Source organism: Trichechus manatus, unplaced genomic scaffold, assembly GCF_000243295.1.
Source record: "Trichechus manatus latirostris isolate Lorelei unplaced genomic scaffold, TriManLat1.0 scaffold00004, whole genome shotgun sequence".
Lineage (NCBI taxonomy): Eukaryota > Metazoa > Chordata > Mammalia > Sirenia > Trichechidae > Trichechus > Trichechus manatus.
The window spans coordinates 22734069-22753749 of NW_004443940.1; the positions used below are offsets into that span (position 1 = coordinate 22734069).

Sequence of the window (19681 nt, forward strand, 5' to 3'; positions counted from 1 at the left end):
GAACTGCCAACCTTTTGATTAGCAGCCAAACGCTTAACCACTGTGCCACCAGGGCTCCACACTCTATGTCTAAAAGGTGCTAATAGTATCTTCATTTATAGGTGAGAGAACTGAGGCACAAAGAGATAAAGTCAGTTGCCCACACCCCCACACCTGTAAGTGGCAGGACAGTGTTATAGATTGAATTGCATCCCCCCAAAAGGTATCTTGAAGTCCTAACCCTTGTACCTGAGAATATGACCTGAGTTTTATTTTGTTATGTTAATGAGATCATACCGGAGTAGGCTGGTCCTGAACCTAATCCCTTCTGAGTGATGTCTTATAAAAAAGAGAAAACAGACACGGAGAGTAATATACACGGGGGAAGTCAGACACCATGTGATAATGGAGGCAGATGCATCTACAAGCCCAGGAATGCCAACAATTGCCAGGAGCTAAACCGGTGGTGCAGTGGTTAAGAGCTACGTCTGCTAACCAAAAGGTCGGCAGTTCAAATCCACCAGGTGCTCTGAGGAAACTACATGGGGCAGTTCTACTCTGTCATATAGGGTCACTATAAGTCGGAATTGACTCGACGGCAACAGGTTACTAGGAGCTGAAAGAGACAAAGAAGAACCTTCCCCTAGAACCAACATCCTGAATTTAGACTTTTAACCTCCTGAACTGTTAGAAAATAAATTTCTGTTCTTCAAAGCCACCTACTATGTGGTATTTTTGTTATGGCAGCATTACATAACTAAGACAGGCAGAATCCAAGTCCAGGTGGTCTGGCTCTGGAATGTTCTTACCCACTAGTCTATGTTGAATTGACTTCCATTGGGTGGTGTTTCTCAGTGACTTTAGTTTAAAAAGCAGCAGGATCTTCAACAATGAAAATGATTCTCTCTTAATCTACTGAACTCTCACAACAAATGCTTCAAAGAGTTTTTCAAGTCCTGGTGACAGATCTGCTTTGATTGTGACATGTCTATCCCACCCAGAAGGTCTCAGTCCCAATGGCACACATTTATTATGTCCAGGATGAGACAGACAACTTGGTCATGGAATGCAGAGCAGTCAAATGTCCATCAAAAGATCACTCCTAGGACCTTGGTCCTCAGTGCACTGAGATTCTAAAAGGTTGTTCCCAGCTGTTGCAGATCAGACTCCCAAGAAACATAGCTCTCTCTTGACTGCTGAAGTCTGGTCCAGAACTTCAATTCAAGTGCATAAAATACTATCCTTTTAACATCAAGGAATGCTCCTGTCATGCTCCCAAAGTCAGTCAGCCCATCCAAAAGCCATCTGCCAACTTCGGCCTCAAGCAGTGACTAGCTCTGAAACTCAAACAAAATTCTTGACAATCTTCTACTTTCCAGCAATAACGAGTTTGTTGAACAACTCTGAAACTTTACTTGATGTTCTCATCCACCTCCTGGGTTTCTCTAATGGGCACTGTTCCATAAAGACCAATGGCCACAGGGATTTCTCTTCCTATTCCTTAAGGGCGGCCAACACCCACTCAGCTTAGTAAGCTTTGCCAAAGGCCACTTCTGTGCCAGCGGAAAACCAAACAAAAATCTTACCCATTGTCCCTGTGTCAATACTCAACAATTTTCCTACTAAAAGCCACATTTTCTCACCAGGGCTGCCTATGCCGAAGACTGCTTTAGTATTTGAATCAATCAGTAGAGGCACAAAAGCCCGAAGCACTAGTACATAGAAAAACTCTTTGTAGAGGACTTAATAACATGTTGCTAACTCAATCACTCTACATTTATGTTCCAGTAACGTCAAACGACAGTAGTTAAGAGAGAACCTGCTGGCAAACTGACAAACAGCCACCACTAACCAATTAAACAGTAACACCAGAGGATTTTTCATTGCAGAACTCGATGAAGAAAAAAAATCTATCTGCTTCCAGTAACACTCGTCCTGGATGGCTTTGTACTGTAAGTACAATACACTGTAATAGGCCCCAGTTTTAGAGAGCTAAGGAAAGGGGGCATTTTGCAATACAAGTACTGTGATCAGAAAAGAATGGAAGAGGCTGTCAGCTGTGTGCCACCGGAAGAATTCCACTAACCACAAGGGCCATTCAACCTCTAAACCAGAAGTTCTAAACAAGGGCAATTTTACCCCCACCCCCAGGGGACATTTAGCAATGTCTCAAGACATTTTTGATTGTCACAACTGGGGGTGGGGTGCTATTGGCATCTAAAGAGTAGGGGCTGGGGATGCTGCTAAACATCTTCAAATCTCTCTGTGGTTCCTGCTTCTTTTCTGATCAATCTAACTGCTTGCCTGCCATCTTTGCCTGGACATCCCACAAGCACACTGAAGCCATGGTCTGTTCCTCAAGTCTCATCTCCTGTATATCTCATCTTGGCCATGGAGTCACTACCAAAGCAGCACCCCCAGTTATCCCTGTGCCCACCCTTTCCTTCCATCCCATCATTTGTCATCACATCCTGTCGATTCCACATCTAAAATCTAATCGATAGATCCCCCGACCACACTTCTACTCCTACGGTCTTGTCCTTCATCAAATCTTGCATAAACCAATGCAAACCTCTTCTATTGAATTTCCAGGTTCTATTAGCCCACTCTGATGCTGGATGCTAAAACAGAGAGCTGACCCTATCATCTTACTGCTTATAAGGTTTCAAGGCCCTCAGAGGGGAATCCAAGCTCCTTGGCATGGCATTCAAGGCTCCTCCAAGCTGGTCTTGGTATACCTTTCCAAATAGCCCTCAACACTCCTCCCCATTCCGTATACGGTAGCCAAGGTGGGCAGCAGCCTCTTTCACAAACAGGTTGTGCTCTGGGACCTCTGGGTTGTTGTTAGTCAAACAACAGTTTCACAAGGCGCTCTGTTTCATTGCAGACTGAGCTCCAATGCTACCTCCTCTGTCCTCCTCTCTCCCTCCTCAGGCTGTGTTCTTATAACCCTTCATGAGCACCTCTAGTCTACCATTCATCCCACTGCATTAGTCCCTATTAAACCACAGTCCTCAGAACAGGAACCCCAGAACCCGGAAAATTTCCTGGCACATAGTAAGTGCCCTACGTATGCTCATTAGGTGAAATAAACTAAAGCTATTCCTGAGACAGGAACAAGACAGGGAGGAGGAGGAGGGAAGTCAAGAGAGAAGGACAAGTCTGATATGGCAATCTTCTATCAATCAATACACCCCTACACAGGTCCAGGACAAAGAGTGTCAACCAGTGCTCCTCATGGAGAAGCAAAGAGTAGTTCTTCTAGCAATTAAGCCAGGGGCAGAGAAGGGGCCAGGCAGCCCCTGAAGAAGCAGAAGCAGGAGCAGTGTGTGGACTACGCTTATGCCTGAGCTACCTTTCCACAGATAGCAGTTAGACATCTGGGCAAACCACCTCTGCACCTCAAGGTCAGAGCTGACTGGCTAGGGGTACAAGCAACAAAGATCTTGGCTGGCTCCAGTTTCAGTGTGATCAGGCGGTCACATATTGTCAGCACCAGTCACTGGGCAAGGAGGAGAAGGTTAAGAAGTGATAGAAAGGAAATGGAGACAGAAAGGGGAAGAGAGGAGAAAGAGACAGATGCCCACTGCTCTAACCCTTTCTCCAAACTGCCCAGGAGCCAACATCTTATAGAGCAAGAACTGAGAGAAGTAGCAAACCATTTTAAGATGCAGGACACATTTCTGAGGGCAAAAAGAAAATTAAGGATGAAGCCGAGAGGCGGTTTATTCAGTGGGGTTTATACAGTAGAGACTGGTTATCAGGAAATGCTAAACAATGGTGACATCGAGAACCTCCACAGAGTCCTTCATCTTCAAACCCTTTATGAGCATGAACTACTTCGCCCATGAAAAAGGCCAAGAGGCAGGTGAATGCTTTTATGGTAATGGGAACCCACAAAAAAACCAAACCCATTGCCGTCAAGTTGATTCCGACTCATACCAACCCTACAGGACAGAGTAGAACTGCCCCACAGGGTTTCCAAGGAGCAGCTGGTGGATTCGAACTGTCAACCTTTTGGTTAGCAGCTGAGCTCTTAACCACTGTGCCACTAGGGCTCCATGGTGAGGGGAGACTTCTGCAAATTTAACAGTAGCAACCTAGAGGACGGCTGAAATTCAATCCCTCTGCATCCAAGTCCAAGAAAATTGAGCAGGTTTCTCTGGATCCCATTTCCTTTCTGACCACAGAAGGGTTTAGCGATAACCTTTCTCACATTGTGGTTTCCCTCTGGAGGAATTATATTCAAACTCTGTCACTAAGCCGCCATTATATGGGCTCAAGACATTAAGGGAAAGAATAAAAGGAAAGGGGGGAAATACATCTGGGCTGCCTATAGGATAATTAACACCGACCACCACTGCAAGGCATTAATAATAATTAAAACTTATAATGTCAATTTCATGACTCAGCTATATCACACAAATCTTCCTCCAGGCTTAATGTCCTACCCTGTGGAGAGATGGGTGCCCATGCATGCACAGCGCAACATTTCCATCTTCTACTGGGATCAAACAAGGCAGTGGGCTTTGACAAACGTGCTTCCATTATGCCAAATTACCAACAGGGTTCTAAATCACACCCGCTGTGCTTAGAGTGAGCGCAGGCACCACGCTGACATAGAGCACTGTGGAGGCAGAGGTCTAACACCCACAGGGAATGCGGGAATGGGGGAATGGCCTGGGATCAGGTCTTACCATTCCAGCAAGTTGGGGTGGAAGAGGTGGACACAAACAATTATTTAAAGAACCCACACAACTTTTAGACCTTAAGGGCTAAATCAGGTCTCCTTTATCCAGTTCCTTTGCACCAGCACCTTTCTTTCATGAGACTTTTGTCACAGCTGTAGTCACGTTATTTGCGTGACTACGTTATCAATGGATGTCTTCCCCATAGACTATAAGTTCCATGAGGACAGATTCTGTGTCTGTCTTTGTCATTATTGCATCCTCAATCCCTGGTCCAGACCTGACATAGATTACAATGCTCAAATATATCAACTGAATGAATGAATATATGGATTAATGAATCTGGGATTAGGGCCTAGGGTAAGAATTTTTGGCTGGAAGAACTTTCCCTGACCATTAGTTTTCCCAAGGTCTGGGACTCAGGGTCATTCTCATCAAAAGTCCTGTTGCCAACCGTGGCTGGGTGTCAATACATGGAAAAATCCCAGTGGTTGCTCAATGAGGAGTAGGGCATTACAGCTGGAGGGATCAGCCTGGGCAAAGACATGGCATTAGAGATGGACAAGTGGCTTACTCATTTTCATGTCTCCAGGGTCTACCTAGCACACAATACATGACAAAGAGTTGACAACTGTTAGAGAAACATGCATGGCATGTTCTAGAAATGGTGAGTAGGCCACAGAGGGGGATATTATCTAACTGTAAACAAATTAAGCATTGCAGGGTTGATGAACATGGCCAAAAACAATAACCAAAAAAAAAAAAAAAAAACTGTTCCCTTCATGTTATTCTGATTCATGAGGTTTTCTCAGCGGTAATCTGTACAGAAGCAGATCTCCAGGCCTTCTTCCTCGGAGCCACTGGCTAGGTTTGAACCACCAACCTGTAGGTTAGTAGTCGAACACAAATCATTTGCACCACCTAAGGACCTAATTAATGTGACAGAAGCTACTAATTGTCCCCCACTATCCATCTTCCCTTCTTTTAGTGATAATATCTCAAGTTTCAAATGAGGTGAAGGTCATCCAGCTAAAGACTCCGTGTTCCAACCTAACTTGCAGTTAGGCACGGCTATATCAAAATTTCTATCACTGGATGTAAGCAAAAGTGATATGTGTGAATGCTGGGCTTTGTTTTACAATGGAATTTATAAGGTAATTCCACTTCCTCTTTTTTTCCCTTTCCCACAAGCTGAAACGGCAGATGTAATGGTGGTGCTAAGCTGGCTCTTTCCATACAAAGATTATCCCTGGAGCAACAAGAAGGAAGGAACCTGGGTCCCTGGGTGACTCTATTGAACAGAGCCCTCATTATGGCTTGCAGGACAGGGAGGAGAAGCAGGGAAAGCTAGAAAAGAAAGTCAAATCTGATATGGCAATTCTCTATAAACAACGCACCTTACACAGATCTGGGGGGAAGTGCCAATGAGTGCTCTGCATTGAGGAGTAAAAACAGCTCCTCTAGCAATTAGACCAGGGCGGAGAAGGGGCTTTTTACTGGACTCTTACATGGGAAAGAAGGAAACCTTATTTCATGTGAGCTACTATGTTGTATCTTTTCCTTATAGCAGCTTAGCCTGTATTCTGACTAATTCAAGGAACCCGAGATCTGAGATCTATTTATGATTTCTTTTGATCAAAAACATTTTTCAGGCCAAAACCTTTACTTTAATATTGCTGTTTAAGGTTATCACTTTCATGTTAAAATAACTTTTTAACATGATACTCTCAGGTGTAGAATAAGTCGAAATGACATGATATTTTGGCATTACCTTGTTTTAAATACCATGTTTAACCACAGCGTCCCCATCTTCTAAGTTTACAAAGTTGGTGAAGCAGCTGTTACTGCATCACACTCCAACCAGGAGGTCCCTGGGTTTCCATTTCACAGCTAGTTACATTCCAAGCTCCTTCTTCTCTTTTTCTCGTTAACAGCTACCCATAGGGTCCCAGCTTTTCTTTCTTTCCCTCTGTTATTCTGATGGTTTTTCCATTCCCCATATTTGCGCACTCATTCTTCCAAGAATTTATGGAACACCTGCAACATGCCAGACATTGCCCTAGACTCCAGACTACAGAAGTGAGTAAGACACAAAGAAGCCCTGCTGGAGCAAACGGTTAAGTGCTCAGCTGCTAACCGAAAAGCTGGCAGTTCAAACCCACCAGCGGCTCCATGGGAGAAAGACCTGGCAATCTGTTCCTGTAAAGATTACAGCCTAGGAAACCCTATAGGGCAGTTCTACTCTGTCACAGGGGGTCGCTATGAGTAGAAATCGCCTTGATGGCACCTAATAACAACAACAACAGGTACCAATATATTTCTCTGAAATACAGGGTGCTTTGTAGCCAAAAAAGGAACAAGTGAATAAGACACAATTTCTTTACTCAGGTCACCACCTAATGGGCCCAGTAGCCATTAAACTTACAACAGAATGACAAAAACAATAAAAGAAGAGAGTGTACAACTTGCTCCCCCAAATCCAGACAGGCCGAGGACAGGACTAAGCTCCTGCAGTGAGATGCAACTGTGAAGATACGAACTGTCTACAAGAAGGAGCCATCCTCAGCAGAATGGTATGTTGCAGCAAGCTTAGTGAAGATTTCAAAGCAACTTGACTTCTTTTAGTTTTTATTTTTGTTTTTGAACTTTTCCCAGACTTTGTCAAAGGCCCTCATCTCAAGTCTGCCTGCTGCTCCATGCACTATTGGGTAGTCATTTCTGTGAAGTTAGTGGTATTTTGCTAGAAGGTGATTCAGCTTAACTTCCCATTCTAAACTGTTAGGAGACAGGAGACGTGGGATTTAATGAAGGCTGCATTTCACCTTAGAGACATCTGGTGACTTAGGGCTGGATGGAGTCATTTGTATGTAGAACGTGTAAAGCACTTTGGCTTCCTCCAGATGAAAGGTGCTACAGAAAGCGAAGTCATTATTATGCCATATAAGGAATGCAGCTCTTCAAACCTCTTCTCAAATTAGCCTCCACAACTTTATAATAAAACCATCATGATACAAAAAATAAACCTATTCAAAACAACACTCCTTCTTCTCTTCAAAGTATTCATGCTTAAAAAAAAAAAAACTTAATTCACCCTTCCAAGGATGTGAAGCCAACTGCTAAGCCACTCACATATGTTCCCTGGAAAGAGGGGAGGCACTAGGATCATGCTTAGTCTAGCAAAGAGAAAGGCAAGACCCAAATTAAGGTCAATGGAAAGCAGACTGAGAAACCATTCTTAGAAAAAAGTTGCACGTGGCAAGGGAACAGCTCAGCTGGGAAGCTGGTTTGTATTTTTTTCTATCTGGGGAGATTTTTACGGCCAACATTAATGGAAAGATCGATACTGAAGATAATCCTGTGGAGAACAGATGCGCTCCTGCACACACGTGCGCACACGCAGACACACTCACGGGCTGACCCTTGGCTCAGCATTTGCTCTGCTGAGGCGCCAAGGCAGTTAATTTGCTCCCATAAAGTGAAGAGTTCCCCTCACTGAGGATGATCAGACCTCCCAGAACTCTACTCCCTGTGCTTCGGTGACACACACAACAGTGCTCGCTGATGGCAAGGGCATGTTCTGGCTGCAGCACCCTTGTTTCAGGCAATGCTAGACGCTCACCTCTTACTCCCTGGCCTGAAGAGGAAGAAGGGAATCCCTGGCTCCACCAAACAATGGAAACCTCTGTTTGATCCTGAACCACAAGTTTGCCCTCAGTTCTGACTCAGTTCTGAGTTTGCGTCAGAACCTTAACCTCAGTGGGTTTGCATCCGGTGCCCACGGGGACTTTCTGTTGCTTATTAGTGCAGACTGTAGGGCTTGGAGGATAATTATTTATGTATCCGCTTTGAGACACAAGCATTTTTTCAGAGTCTGAGCAGCTTCAGACAACAGACAATTGTCTTTCTTAGCACCAGGCTTTTTAAGGCCAGGTGAGCTTTGTAAGGACACATGTGCCAGCAGTGTGCTTACAGAGTTTCTGTACGGCTACTACAACACACTGTTGCCGGGCTAGTCAAACAACAGCTTCACAAGGGGCTCTGTTCCATTAGCACGCTCTCTCTTTCCGGCTTGCCAAGGTAAAGATGCCCTAGTAGAAGCTTCTCTGGAATTCCTCTGTTGTCCAACTCTTGATTATCTGTGGTTAGGCTGGGGGGAGAATGAATAACTATGAAATTGTCGGCATTTAGTTTTGTTTAAATTTCATTGTGGTATGGTATATATAACAAAATATTTGCCATTTCAACCATTTTTTACGTGTAATTACGTTAATTATGTTCATCACATTGTACAACCCTCACCACTTTCCATTCCCAAATTATTTTCATCACTATTAACAGAAACTCAGTGCCCCTGAAGCAATAACTCCCCAGCATTTAGTAACATGAGTTTCAGCCTTCCTCATCAAACTTCTTCATAACTACGTCAGAGTGCCTCAGAAGGGCCTTCCTCACACACGGCGTACTGAAGAGAATAACAGAGCTGTTACCACACAGGAGCCCTAACTGATGTGAGTTCCCATCTTCTTCTCTCCTCCTCCTAATAGAAGGAAAATCGAGCAGTGAAATATCCCAAAGTCAGGAATGAGAATGAGAGGCTTCCATGAAAGGGAAAATGTTAGAATTAAATGCACGGAAGGTGCTAAAAACCAAGGTTCCCTGATATACATTCAGCAGGTGTCTTCACTCAGAGTGCTACGTGCACCATTTGGCTGAGCAGAGACTGAAGGCAAGAAGAATCACAGGAACTGCAAATGAGGCAAACTACCACACCCAAGTGTGCCCTGAAAGGCGTGACAGAAGACCCTAACAAAGCGTGAAATGGGATCCTTTCACTGAAATTAAAATGTAGGCCTCTGGAGTCTCCCTGGGATAAAGATGAGTGACCTGCCCTTCCCCTCCCCACTGGTAGAAAGAAGGGCAGGACTCAACTGTACAAATGGCAGGCTTACGGGTGTGAAGCCAGACATAAGAGGAGCCAGACTTTAATGCGGCCACCTCGGCTTCCAAACTGTGCTTCAGGAGGTTCTAGAACCAGGGCAGTCCAGACATGACCCCACAGCCAATGGCCTTCACTTTCCGGCATCCTTACCTTCAACTTCAGTGATTCTGCCCTCTATTTTCAGAAAGGGTTTCTACTCAAGAGTTGAAAGCAGCTAACAAAATGAGGTTTCCGACCCCTCAGGAGAGTCTCCTGTTCTACCTGCACGCACTCTGTGTTCTGTCAGACACAATCACGACACCCCACAGACCTCCCTTCACCTCACTGCCTTGCTCATGCCCCTGGGCCCAGAACAAATCCTGCTCTGCCATGTGAAACGGGGGCACGGCCCTCACTCTCTTCTCTCACCATCTGTCTCTGTGACTGCAAAGTACTCACAGAGCTGCCTTTAGGCCAGAGATCTCCCGCTCCGGTAATTGTGATATCCCATTTCTCTGTGCTTTGTTTCATGAACCTCCCCTACAGCGTGAAGAAAGCTCTACAACATCTAGTTCATAAAGGAAATTAAAATTAAGTTTGTCCTGATAATTATGAAAACATAATTAGAATTGCCTAGAGAAGTCTTAACCCCAGGGACAGTAGCCACATATCTAGGTCATTAGTAAGTATTCGTTTAGGGTTCAGAATGCCTAATTCAGGCTCCTGAATCCATCTTTCATACACTGTACAGAAACTGGCACGTATAGGTACAAATGAGTGCATATGAGTGTACACACACACACACACACACACACACACACACTATTACTACTACTAGTTGTTGACAATTCGACCCTGATTCATAGTGACCCCATGTGTGTCAGAGTAGAACTGTGCTCCATGGGGTCTTCCATGGCTGATTTTTCGGAAGTACATTTCCAGGCTTTTCTTCAGAGGTACCTCTGAGTGGACTCGACCCTCCAACCTCTTGGTTAGCAGCTGGGCACATTAAATATACACTCAAATACTGTTTCGCAAACATAGTTCACCCACCCACATAATTGAGTTTATCTTTCTGTAGTTAGTAAAGAGAGGAGGAAGGGGAAAATATCTACTATATTTTTATGCAAATAACACGCGCCTTCTATGTTTGTTTGCCAACCATGCCCTCCCCCCACCCCAAGGTATTTTCATAAGTGCTGCTATGCCAATTTTTTTTTACATGTTGCTGTTAAAAAAAATTAGCATAGCAGCACTTATGAAAATACCTCACGGGGGAGGGCACAGTTGGCAAACAAACGTAGCAGGTACACGTTATTTGCACAAAATACGGTAATATAAGCATAGATGAGGAGTTTGCAAACTATGGCCCTCAGACCAAATCCAGTCTGCCAATAAAGTTTTATTAGAACACAACCATGCCCATTTGTTTACAGATTGCCTCTGGCTGCTTATCAGCTATGAAAGCAGAGCTGTATACTTGGTACAGAGACTGTATGGACAACAAAGCCCCAAACATTTACTATCTAGTTCTTTAGAGAAAAGTTTGCTGATCCCTGGTATAGATTGTCAAGGTTAATAATGGCCCAAGGTCATATGCTTACACAGTTTCCCCCCACAATCCTGGGAAAAGGGGGGAGGGTGGCAGGGACCATCTGTGTAAATTTAGTGTGTGTTACATTTAAGAGCACATTGCTGGCAGAAAAGCAGTGGTTTGGGAATCAGAGACAGCCCTGACTCTGTGGGGGCCTTGCAATGTGGCTTGTGACAAAGGTACCTTAATTCTTGGAGGCTTAGTTCCCACATAAACTGGAGATAATCAAATCTGTCCTTCTATATTCCCTAGTAATGTCAAGAAAATAAAATTGATGATATGTAAAGAGCTTTTCATTTCTTAATGAAGAAGGTGCTATAAAAATGATTATCACAGACAGTTTGAGGAGCCAACAAATGTTGCAGGAACCTGGGTGCCAGTGCTGGAAAAGGCAGAATGTTCTAAGCATAGAAATGGCCAGTAATGGCCTCATAGCTCTGCTCTGGAAGCAAATGGCCTTATAGCTCTGCTCTGGAAGCAAATGCAAGACAGATGAAGGTCAGGAATATGCCTTTCTGTTTTGTCGCTACGTTTTGAGTACCTAGCGTAGCATTTGGCTCACATTGGCTCACTAAATCGTTGCAAGAAGGTAAAGTCAGCAAAAGACTGGTTGGTTGTGAGTGTAAAAATTCCTTCACCACCCTCTCATGGGTTTCTGTGGGCTTTTGTCCAGAGTTCAAGTCACACTAACTACTTCTCTTTCAAAGAGAAATGACCTGTCTTGATGTTCATAGTCCCCATCACCTCTTCATAAAAAGGACCAACTGATTTTTAATGAGTACCTCATATATGCCATGTACTACTTCATACACTTTACAGGTTAACCCATTTAATTCTCACAACAATCCTACAAGGTAGGACCTGATATCATCAGCAGTTTAGGAAGCTGAGGCACAGTAAAGCTTAGTAACTCACCCAAGGTCAGAGATGTGGTAGAAAATGGTAGAGCCAGGATTTGAACCAGGCAGTATGACTTCCAAGCCTGTGTGCCAACCCCAAAAGTAACAACATGATCATTTATTCAGCTGCTATTCCACACCAGAAACTATAGATAATTTGATTATTGCTTACAGAAACCCTGTGAAGTAGGACTTCTTATTGACATTTTATAAGTAAGAAAAATTCAGAGAGGCAAATAAGTTACTCAGTGTCACAGAGCTAGTTAAGAGGGGCACTAGGCTTCACGTCCAGTGCCGTCCAGTTGTGAAGTCTGTGTTCTTCACCTCCACCCTGACTCATTCGGTTTCACAAAGGGGGTAGGGGAACACCTCATAGAGCTCCGATAATGATCTGTTTGATTTGGAAGAAAAAGGAAAGGTGTGGATTGTTTATCTGTTAGGCCAGCAGGGTCTAGACCTGGGCTTATATTTATCCAATTCAGAGAAAAATTGCTCATTTTTCCACTCCCAGGGAAGACAACCCCCAAATGATGAAGTAACATATGAGACATTTCCAGACAAATTCTTGACAATGTGTAACTATCGGAGCAGGTAATGGAGTCACGGAGCATGTCTGGTATGAGACCATCTCCTTTACATTGAGAAAGGGGTCTCTGTCCAGTGGCCACTGGCCTTATATACTCCTGCTGATCCTTCCCAGGAGACAAAGGGTTCCCCAACTGCAGTCCACACGACTCCCTCCACCCCAGGGACTGTCCGGGGCCTGAACTGGCTGACTGGGCAGGCCGGCCTCTCCCCCCTCATGTTTTACCCTGCCTCCTGCAGGAAGAACACTCACCAGGCCCACCTGTGATGGATGGCCTCCGGTCAAAGGGCCACCTCTCACTGTAGACTGGGATCTGCAACCGCATCAAAGTGCCGAGAGGTCAAGGAGGTAAATCAAAGCCCTCCTGTCAGCTTCTTTCCTTTGTCAGGAGGGGAATCAGGAGCAGATGATTCCCTCTAGGTCCTTATGTCAACCCAAACTAACCACCACAATGTCTTTAAGTGATTTTTACCCACATCATAGTTTTGATGCTACAAACAAATAATTCAAGAAGGTAAGTGAAAAAGTCAGATACTTGTAAAGGTAAATGTAAATAGTCACATTTCCCTAGGAACCTGGCTCTAGGGGCCAAAAACGGGACTTGCTTTAGAACTGGGTCCTAAGCCTCGAGGATTTTTGAGAGTGGCCGTGCAGCTTTGTGTTTCAGAGTCTGACCCTGGCTCCAGACTGTAGTTCAAATCCTGCCTCTGCTGCATACTAGACTCTTTCTGCCTCAGTTTCTTCATTTGCAAAATGGGCGTAATAGGCATCTCTCTCATAAGGATCTTGTGAAATTAAATGGGTTAATATATGTCAGTTGCTTATAACAATGCCTAAACCAAACCTGTTGCGGTCAAGTTGATTCTGACTCATAGCAACCCTGTAGGACAGAGTAGAACTGCCCCATAGGGTTTCCAAGAAGCGCCTGGTGGATTTGAACTGCCGACCTTTTGGTTAGCAGCAGAACTCTTAACCAGTATGCCACCAGGGTTTCCATAACAGTGCCTGGCACATCATAAATACTATAAAATGATTGCTGTTATCATTAAATCACTTCACTATCGGTAAAACCATCAGTTAATGGCATCAACAACAACAAGTTTTTACGTGTTTACTGAAGTTGGCCACATCACACTGCTATGTACACAACATGTAAATTTGCAAGCTCTGTTAAAAAAAAAAAAGAACTTAGCAGAATCAACTCCATCGTGAAGATAATCCAACTGATAAAATACGGCAGAGTCGGTTATAAAATGAAAAGTTCTTTCATTACCAGAATGATAGATTTCTTAGAAGATTTGTTTGAAAGGCCTGTAAAGCTTCAGAGATTCCTTCCGCAGTGTTTATAAACTTTGACAATGGTCATGTGAGCAGAGTCACATCTTAAGGACCACTCATGTTTTTCTTCTTCCTGAGCTCCTTACTGTCACGCGGATGAAATCGTTGGCAATGTGTCCCTTTTCCTCCCTCCTGTGATGTGGCAACACTGTGCCAGGCACCGGGAACACCACAGACAAGTAGGACTGGCCCCCGAGTTACATAACAGACAGGCACGGGACCACAGAAGGAAACAGCCACCATAGTGTGTCTGATGGGTTCTGAGCCAAGGAGCCCTGGGCAGGAGCTCCTGGGTCCCCTCTTGAAGAGAAAAGGCAAAGGGGCTCAGGACCAAGGAGGCTGCGTTTTCGCTCATGACAGACAGGCACAGACTTTGTTTTTTAAATCTTTATATTATGTGGGCGAATCTCAAAATAAAAAAAATTAAAAAATAAAGGAAGAAAAGAAAAAGCCACCCAGTTAATCCCTTTTTGTAGTTCTCTTCTCGCTGTAAGGGCTTCAGGTACTTCAGATACATAGTAGAAACACATGAAAATCTCAAGCCCTGAATTAACATTTTGGACACTAAATTGTTGCTGTTGTTGGGTGCCACTGAGCTGATTCTGACACATAGCGACCCCCTGTGACAGAGGAGAACTTCCCCACAGGGTTTTTTAGGCTTTAATCTTCATAGGATTAGATCGTCAGGCCTTTCTCTTGTGGAGTCACCGGTGGGTTTGAACTGCCGACCTTTAGGTTAGCAGCTGAGCACTTAATTGTTTGCACCGCCAGGGCTCCTAGGGTTTGCTTGTTATGTTAAAATATTTAAAACCTGAATCTAATTATAGGTAATGGCTTGGGTTTACTTCACGTATATATTGGAGCCCTGGTGGCATAGTGGTTAAGAGCTTGGCTGCTAACCAAAAGATTAGCAGTTTGAATCCACCAGCCACTCTCTGGAAACCCTATGGGGCAGTTCTACTCCGTCCTATAGGGTTGTTATGAGTCGGAATCGACTCGACAGCAGTGAGTTTGGGTCTTTTTTTTTTTTTTTTTTGGTTAGTTACCATTACTTCTGCAATTTGCTACCCATCTAGGATGATGGTCTGTCCCTATGGGACTCAGACGGCCCTCTGGCCTGCAATACATGGACACTGAGGCGGAAATCTTCACTTCACGGGGCATTTGTGGACATGGTTTGAGCTGGAGAGCGTTCCCTGGTATTCTATATCCATACTGATTTACAGAAATCATTAACTCCGGACATTCATTTACAAAATGCTTCCCCTTTCTTTGATAATGGAGTCACCACAAAATTGGATGTCACGGTCACTTTTATAGACTTACGGTGCACTTCACAAGTAAGTTATTAATGGGAATAAATCTCACGACAGAAAAACAAATGCTCGCCTGAGTCGCTGCAAGTACCGTGTGCCTCAGTGATTGAGCAACTGCTGTCCCCGAGTTTCCCGTTAATCTGGGCTCTCGCTGCTCTTCCATCACATCATCACTCAAAGACTGGTTTGTTCTACAGCAGCTGGAAGGCTGGAAGGGAGGGTCACAGTGAACCCTCAGCAGTTATTAGCCGTGGGCACACCAGTTAATTTCTTTGTGCTCAAGAGAGAAATTTACCTGTGGCAGCTTTGCTTCAAAATGTATTTTGTATGCTACTGAGTCTATCCAATTATTTTCTATTATAGCTATGAGAGATTCCTTCTCAAAACCTTCATGCTTTAATGCAACTATGTAAACTCATTTTAAAGTGAAAATGAGGTCTTCGGTTGTCCTTTCATCCAGTCTAGAAAACTAGCCTACCTTTGCAGCTTGGAATCACATCCCCTTCGGCTAAAGGAGAATCTTCTTTTTGCTGGCTGACTTTGGGGCCAAGTGATGATTTCTGAACTTCCTAAAACAGTAAGTATTTTTGAACCTCCTAATATATTAAAAATAGATTCCTGCGTGGTGCAAAGGGTTTGCACTTGCCTACTCACCGAAAGGTTGGCAGTTTGAACCCACCCAGTGGCACCACGAAAGAAAGGCCTGGCGATCTGTTTCTGAAAGGTTACAGCCCCTGAAAACCCAATCAAGCTTAGTTCTACTCTGTAACACATGGGGTCTCCATTAATCAGAATCACCTCGATGGCAATAGGTTTGGTTTTACTAATATATTACAGAGCTTAGTAGGCCTGCCTGGATTTGGAAAAATTAGGGAGAGGAACATCCTCTGCTGTTTAACTTTTCCTGATAGGCCTTATTTTGCCAGTCATTTTAAATCACCCTTATGGTTTCAGTGACTTCATGATACAAATCTTGTCTATATAGCTTCCCTCCAAAAAGATTTTGTTTTCTTGCTATTATGGTTGCTTCATTAAGAATTACACCTTTCGAAAAGATTAGTCCAAAGGACTAATGGACAACAGCTACCACGGCCTCCACCAGACTGAGTCCAGTACAGCTAGATGGTGCCCGACTACCACCACTGACTGCTCTGACCGGGATCACAACAGAGGGTCCTGGACAGAGCTGGAGAAGGATGTAGAACAAAATTCTAACTCACAAAGAAAAGACCAGATTTACTGGCCTGACAGAGACTGGACAAACCCAGAGAGTATGGCCCCTGGACACCCTTTTTAGCTCAGTGGTGAAGTCACTCCCGAGGTTCACTGTTCAGCCGGGGATTGGACAGCCCCATAAAACAAAATGGGACTGATGAGGCACAGCAGTACAGGGACAAGGATTAAAAGGCAGGCGGGGACAGGAAAGCTGGTGATAGGGAACCCAAGGTTGAGAAGGGACAGTGTTGACCCTCGTGCGGTTGTTAACCATTGTCATAGGGGGCAATATGTGTACTAACTGTTTAATGAGAAACTATTTGTTCTGTAAACCTTCATCTAAAGTACAATAAAAAAATTAAAAAAAGAATTACACCTTTCAAATGCGTTTAGCATTTTAAATTGTTCTGAACATTTTCACAGGCTTTATTTAATTTTCATTCTCATCCTCCCAGTAACTGTATAAGGCAGGAAGTAGTTTTAGTAAACATTATACATTTAATGAACAAATAAGTCCAACTGCCCACTATTTGTGGGGCACTGTTCTAGGCACTGGGTTTAAGGCAGTGAACAAAACACTCAATAATCCTTGCCCTCATGGAATTTACAAGGAACCCTGGTGGCACAGTAGTTAAAGTGCTCGGCTGCTAACCGAAAGGTCGGCGGTTCGAACCCCCCAGCTGCTCCGTGGGAGAAAGATGGGGCAGCCTGCTTTTGTAAAGATTTACAGCCTTGGAAACCCTACGGGACAGTTCTACTCTGTCCTATAGGGTCACTATGAGTCAGAATTAACTTGACAGCTGTGAGTTTGGGTTTTTTGGTTACGGAGCTTACTACATTCCAGTGGAGGAGACATCAAATTAATACAAAAATAAGTAAAATCCAGAGTATGTTAGAAAGTGATAAGTGGTTAAGGGAAAAAATAAACCAAGGAACCAGCTACCAGTTTCCATTGAGTTGATTCCAACTCATGGCCACCCTGTGTGTGTCAGAGTAGAACTGTGCTCCATAGGGTTATCAATGGCTGATTTTTCAGAAGTAGATTGCCAGGCTTTCTTCCAAGGCACCTCTGGGTGGACTCAAGCAGCCCTTTTGGTTAGTAGCTGAGCATGTTAGCCGTTTGTGCCATCCTGGAAACCAGAGAAGGAGATGTGAAATGTTGGGGGGGATAAGTTGACACTTTTGATAGAGTGGCCCAGGTAGTCCTCACTGAGAAGGTAACGTCTGAATAACCACCTGCATAAAGAGAGAGGATGAGCTTTGGGGGTATCTAGGGAAAGAGCATTCCAAGCACAAGGAACCAATGAAAATGCCCTGAGGTACACATGCGCCCACCAAGTACACAGGAAGAACTGGGAGGACCAGCACAAGGAAGAGAAGATGGAGCTACAGGGCTACAAGGGGCCCATTGTGCAGGGCCTTGAACATCCTAGTAGGGACTCTGAATGAGACAGGTGCAATTGGGGGTTTTCAATGTGGAAACGGAGGTGCAAGGAAGGAGATAAAAAAAGATGTTGAGAAAATTTCTTTCTTGGAAATTATTTTGGGAAGACACATTCTCCGTGATTGGGATGGGTAAGGGCTGTGCAGCCTCAGCTTCCTACAGCTCTTCCTTTGAGGTTGGGATGTCTTCTTTGTGAGTCTCAGGATTCTAAATCAGTAAGAGGAACAGGATACTGAAGGCCAGGAGGAGCAACTTTTTCACTCACGGGATGCGGGAAAACATCCTGATGGGTCTGTACTGAGAGCACAAAAATTGTAGTTTTGATGCAGGCAGTGACATAATAATTACTGCCCTATGGAGAAATGAAACTGTTATTTGAATGACCAGAAAGTGCATGTGAACAAGCAATGCTGTGATATAAACTGTATTCTCAGAGTCCCCAAATCAGTTGGAGAATGCATAAAAATAATAAAAATCAGGACTCCAGAAAACCTAGCCTATAAAATAGAGAACAGGAAGGGGATCCAGAGACTTCTCAATAAAAATTTGGGGTTCTCCAAACATGTGGTCTACCTGCTCTCCTGACACGTTGCCTGCTTATTCAAAGTGCTATCTAGGATAGCACGGAGCCCCGGTGGCACAACATTAAGCACTCAGCTGCTAACTGGAAGACTGGCAGTTCAAACTCACCCAGTGGCTCTGTGGGCGAAAGACCTGGCAATCTGTTTCCATAAAGATCACAGCCAAGTAAACCCTATGGGGCAGTTCTACTCTGTCACATGGGGTTGCTGTGAGTCTAAAATCAATTTGACGGCACCTAAGAACAACAACATTGTCTAGGGGAGCAGGTAATAGCGGAATGTTCTAGCCCAAGAAAGCAAGGAGAAACAGAGAGGTATGAATACACTCATCTGCAACGTCAGGTAACCCATCACGTACTGTTCTAGTGAGTTAAAGAGAAATATTTTGTAGCTTATTTTCGGCTTTCCTCCACATATCTACTTTTTCTCTTCTCTGTGTCTTATTATCTCCGATAAGAAGTGTGCCTTCTTGTTGCTATGCCACCCTCACCTGCCAGATTTCTTTTCTATCTCACTGAAATCAAAGCACAATCGAAACCATGGCTACTGCAATGCAGCCCTCGCAGCCATACAGAAGGAGGTGGCAGGATTCTCACTGTTCTCTTTCCACACCAGCCTCTCTTCTTCCTCCAGTCAATCAAGTCTTTGTCCTTATTTTGGGGGAAAAGTCACACAGGTGCGACGTCAGACAGGAAACAATTAGACCCACAAAGCAACGTTCTTTAAAATGAAGAACCGTCACAGGGGTGGGGAAGGTAAGGAGGGGAGTCATCTGAACATTGAGGTCGTTTTCAAATTTTCAGTGCCAAAATGAAAGGTTGACTGAGATTTGAATCGGTAGTTGGACGTTTCCACAATCTTAGATACTGCCTCCATTTTTTAAAAATTAGCAAATTTACTACTTATCAGAAATTATTCTAAGCATGTTCCCAATTGTTAATACATTTAAATGTTCATAACAACCTTATGACGTATTATTTTTATTGTGTTTTATGAGGAAACTGAATCACAAAGAGGTTACGTAACTTGCCTAAGGTCACACAGCTAGGAAGTGGCAGAACTGGGATTTGAACCCAGAGTCGGTGCCCTTATCTTCTATGCTAGAGGCCAGCAACTTTTTTTT

The 19681-nt window shown here is 44.0% G+C and overlaps 1 protein-coding gene across 1 annotated transcript in view; it reads right to left on the minus strand.

The window, feature by feature from the left end:
* Positions 1–19681, minus strand: part of SH3RF3 (SH3 domain containing ring finger 3) — a 465406-nt gene that overhangs the window by 197736 nt on the left and 247989 nt on the right. The gene's annotated exons all lie outside the window — the stretch shown is intronic.